The following is a 6,000-nucleotide window of genomic DNA, read 5'->3' as shown; positions in this document are numbered from 1 at the left end:
GTGATGCGTACATCAGGGTATATGTAAGATGTGAGGAGTACATCAGGGTATATGTAATCTGTGAGGAGTACATCAGGGTATATGTAATATGTGAGGAGTACATCAGGGTATATGTAATATGTGAGGAGTACATCAGGGTATATGTAATATGTGAGGAGTACATCAGGGTATATGTAATCTGTGCGGAGAACATCAGGGTATATGTAATCTGTGAGGAGTACATCAGGGTATATGTAAGATGTGAGGAGTACATTAGGGTATATGTAATCTGTGAGGAGTACATCAGGGTATATGTAAGTTGGGCGGAGTACATCAGGGTATATGTAATCTGTGAGGAGTACATCAGGGTATATGTAATATGTGAGGAGTACATCAGGTTATATGTAATCTGTGAGGAGTACATCAGGGTATATGTAATATGTGAGGAGTACATCAGGTTATATGTAATCTGTGAGGAGTACATCAGGGTATATGTAATATGTGAGGGGTACATCAGGGTATATGTAATCTGTGCGGGGTACATCAGGGTATATGTAATATGTGAGGAGTACATCAGGTTATATGTAATCTGTGAGGAGTACATCAGGGTATATGTAATCTGTGAGGAGTACATCAGGTTATATGTAATCTGTGAGGAGTACATCAGGGTATATGTAATATGTGAGGGGTACATCAGGGTATATGTAATCTGTGCGGGGTACATCAGGGTATATGTAATATGTGAGGAGTACATCAGGGTATATGTAATCTGTGAGGAGTACATCAGGGTATATGTAATATGTGAGGAGTACATCAGGATATATGTAATATGTGAGGAGTACATCAGGGTATATGTAATCTGTGAGGAGTACATCACGGTATATGTAATATGTGAGGAGTACATCAGGGTATATGTAATATGTGAGGAGTACATCAGGATATATGTAATATGTGAGGAGTACATCAGGGTATATGTAATCTGTGAGGAGTACATCACGGTATATGTAATATGCGAGGAGTACATCAGGATATATGTAATATGTGAGGAGTACATCAGGGTATATGTAATATGTGAGGAGTACATCAGGGTATATGTAATATGTGAGGAGTACATCAGGGTATATGTAATATGTGAGGAGTACATCAGGGTATATGCAAGCTGTGCGGAGTACATCAGGGTATATGTAATATGTGAGGAGTACATCAGGGTATATGTAATATGTGAGGAGTACATAAGGTTATATGTAATATGTGAGGAGTACATCAGGGTATATGTAGTCTGTGAGGAGTACATCAGGGTATATGTAATCTGTGAGGAGTACATCAGGGTATATGTAATCTGTGAGGAGTACATCAGGGTATATGTAAGATGTGAGGAGTACATCAGGGTATATGTAATATGTGAGGAGTACATCAGGATATATGTAATATGTGAGGAGTACATCAGGGTATATGTAATCTGTGCGGAGAACATCAGGGTATATGTAATCTGTGAGGAGTACATCAGGGTATATGTAAGATGTGAGGAGTACATTAGGGTATATGTAATCTGTGAGGAGTACATCAGGGTATATGTAATATGTGAGGAGTACATCAGGATATATGTAATATGTGAGGAGTACATCAGGATATATGTAATATGTGAGGAGTACATCAGGTTATATGTAATCTGTGAGGAGTACATCAGGATATATATAATATGTGAGGAGTACATCAGGGTATATGTAATATGTGAGGAGTACATCAGGGTATATGTAATATGTGAGGAGTACATCAGGGTATATGTAATCTGTGAGGAGTACATCAGGGTATATGTAATCTGTGTGGAGTACATCAGGGTATATGTAATATGTGAGGAGTACATCAGGATATATGTAATATGTGAGGAGTACATCAGGGTATATGTAATCTGTGAGGAGTACATCAGGGTATATGTAATATGTGAGGAGTACATCAGGATATATGTAATCTGTGAGGAGTACATCAGGGTATATGTAATATGTGAGGAGTACATCAGGGTATATGTAATCTGTGAGGAGTACATCAGGGTATATGTAATCTGTGAGGAGTACATCAGGGTATATGTAATCTGTGCGGCGTACATCAGGGTAAATGTAATATGTGAGGAGTACATCAGGGTATATGTAATATGTGAGGAGTACATCAGGGTATATGTAATCTGTGAGGAGTACATCAGGATATATGTACATCAGTGATATATTCTGCAGATTATTACACCACTGACCTCTCTACAGATCTGCAGAACATTGCTCTGTCCTCTCCACCTCCTGACAGATACAGAGTGATATATTCTGCAGATTATTACACCACTGACCTCTCTACAGATCTGCAGAACATTGCTCTGTCCTCTACACCTCCTGAGATATACATAGTGATATATTCTGCAGATTATTACACCACTGACCTGTCTACAGATCTGCAGAACATTGCTCTTTCCTCTACTGACAGATACATAGTGATATATTCTGCAGATTATTACAACACTGTCCTCTCTACAGATCTGCAGAACATTGCTCTGTCCTCTACTGACAGATACATAGTGATATATTCTGCAGATTATTACACCACTGACCTCTCTACAGATCTGCAGAACATTGCTCTGTCCTCTACTGACAGATACAGAGTGATATATTCTGCAGATTATTACACCACTGACCTCTCTACAGATCTGCAGAACATTGCTCTGTCCTCTACTGACAGATACATAGTGATATATTCTGCAGATTATTACACCAGTGACCTCTCTACAGATCTGCTGAACATTGCTCTGTCCTCTCCACCTCCTGACAGATACATAGTGATATATTCTGCAGATTATTACACCACTGACCTGTCTAGAGATCTGCAGAACATTGCTCTGTCCTCTACTGACAGATACAGAGTGATATATTCTGCAGATTATTACCACTGACCTCTCTACAGATCTGCAGAACATTGCTCTGTCCTCTCCACCTCCTGACAGATACAGATTGATATATTCTGCAGATTATTACACCACTGACCTCTCTACAGATCTGCAGAACATTGCTCTGTCCTCTACTGACAGATACAGAGTGATATATTCTGCAGATTATTACACCACTGACCTGTCTACAGATCTGCAGAACATTGCTCTGTCCTCTACTGACAGATACAGAGTGATATATTCTGCAGATTATTACACCACTGACCTCTCTACAGATCTGCAGAACATTGCTCTGTCCTCTACTGACAGATACATAGTGATATATTCTGCAGATTATTACACCACTGACCTCTCTAGATATCTGCAGAACATTGCTCTGTCCTCTACTGACAGATACAGAGTGATATATTCTGCAGAGTATTACACCACTGACCTGTCTAGAGATCTGCAGAACATTGCTCTGTCCTCTACTGACAGATACAGAGTGATATATTCTGCAGATTATTACACCACTGACCTCTCTACAGATCTGCAGAACATTGCTCTGTCCTCTCCACCTCCTGACAGATACAGAGTGATATATTCTGCAGATTATTACACCACTGACCTCTCTAGATATCTGCAGAACATTGCTCTGTCCTCTACTGACAGATACAGAGTGATATATTCTGCAGATTATTACACCACTGACCTCTCTAGAGATCTGCAGAACATTGCTCTGTCCTCTACTGACAGATACATAGTGATATATTCTGCAGATTATTACACCACTGACCTCTCTACAGATCTGCAGAACATTGCTCCTGTATCACATGACAGATATATGGTGATATATTCTGCAGATTATTACACCACTGACCTCTCTACAGATCTGCAGAACATCGCTCCTCTACCTCCTGACAGATACAGAGTGATATATTCTGCAGATTATTACACCACTGACCTCTCTAGATATCTGCAGAACATTGCTCTGTCCTCTGCTGACAGATACAGAGTGATATATTCTGCAGATTATTACACCACTGACCTCTCTAGAGATCTGCAGAACATTGCTCTGTCCTCTACTGACAGATACATAGTGATATATTCTGCAGATTATTACACCACTGACCTCTCTACAGATCTGCAGAACATTGCTCCTGTATCACATGACAGATATATGGTGATATATTCTGCAGATTATTACACCACTGACCTCTCTAGATATCTGCAGAACATTGCTCTGTCCTCTACTGACAGATACAGAGTGATATATTCTGCAGATTATTACACCACTACCCTCTCTACAGAGCTGCAGAACATTGCTCTGTCCTCTCCACCTCCTGACAGATATATAGTGATATAATCTGCAGAGTATTACACCACTGACCTCTCTACAGATCTGCAGAACATTGCTCCTGTATCACATGACAGATATATGGTGATATATTCTGCAGATTATTATACCACTGACCTCTCTAGATATCTGCAGAACATTGCTCTGTCCTCTACTGACAGATACATAGTGATATATTCTGCAGATTATTACACCACTGACCTCTCTACAGATCTGCAGAACATTGCTCTGTCCTCTCCACCTCCTGACAGATACATAGTGATGTATTCTGCAGATTATTACACCACTGACCTCTATACAGATCTGCAGAACATTGCTCTGTCCTCTTCACCTCCTGACAGATACAGAGTGATATATTCTGCAGATTATTACACCACTGACCTCTCTACAGATCTGCAGAACATTGCTCTGTCCTCTACTGACAGATACAGAGTGATATATTCTGCAGATTATTACACCACTGACCTCTCTACAGATCTGCAGAACATTGCTCTGTCCTCTACTGACAGATACATAGTGATATATTCTGCAGATTATTACAACACTGTCCTCTCTACAGATCTGCAGAACATTGCTCTGTCCTCTACTGACAGATACATAGTGGTATATTCTGCAGATTATTACACCACTGACCTCTCTACAGATCTGCAGAACATTGCTCTGTCCTCTACTGACAGATACAGAGTGATATATTCTGCAGATTATTACACCACTGACCTCTCTACAGATCTGCAGAACATTGCTCTGTCCTCTCCACCTCCTGACAGATACATAGTGATATATTCTGCAGATTATTACACCACTGACCTCTCTAGAGATCTGCAGAACATTGCTCTGTCCTCTACTGACAGATACATAGTGATATATTCTGCAGATTATTACACCACTGACCTCTCTACAGATCTGCAGAACATTGCTCTGTCCTCTACTGACAGATACATAGTGATATATTCTGCAGATTATTACACCACTGACCTGTCTACAGATCTGCAGAACATTGCTCCTGTATCACATGACAGATACAGAGTGAGATATTCTGCAGATTATTACACCACTGACCTCTCTACAGATCTGCAGAACATTGCTCTGTCCTCTCCACCTCCTGACAGATACATAGTGATATATTCTGCAGATTATTACACCACTGACCTGTCTAGAGATCTGCAGAACATTGCTCTGTCCTCTACTGACAGATACAGAGTGATATATTCTGCAGATTATTACACCACTGACCTCTCTACAGATCTGCAGAACATTGCTCTGTCCTCTACTGACAGATACAGAGTGATATATTCTGCAGATTATTACACCACTGACCTCTCTAGAGATCTGCAGAACATTGCTCTGTCCTCTACTGACAGATACAGAGTGATATATTCTGCAGATTATTACACCACTGACCTCTCTACAGATCTGCAGAACATTGCTCTGTCCTCTACTGACAGATACAGAGTGATATATTCTGCAGATTATTACACCACTGACCTCTCTACAGATCTGCAGAACATTGCTCTGTCCTCTACTGACAGATACATAGTGATATATTCTGCAGATTATTACACCACTGACCTCTCTACAGATCTGCAGAACATTGCTCCTGTATCACATGACAGATATATGGTGATATATTCTGCAGATTATTACACCACTGACCTCTCTAGATATCTGCAGAACATTGCTCTGTCCTCTACTGACAGATACAGAGTGATATATTCTGCAGATTATTACACCACTACCCTCTCTACAGATCTGCAGAACA

This window comes from Rhinoderma darwinii, unplaced genomic scaffold (genome assembly GCF_050947455.1).
Source record: "Rhinoderma darwinii isolate aRhiDar2 unplaced genomic scaffold, aRhiDar2.hap1 Scaffold_995, whole genome shotgun sequence".
NCBI classification, from domain to species: Eukaryota; Metazoa; Chordata; class Amphibia; order Anura; family Rhinodermatidae; genus Rhinoderma; species Rhinoderma darwinii.
Note: the sequence above shows the minus strand (reverse complement) of the source record.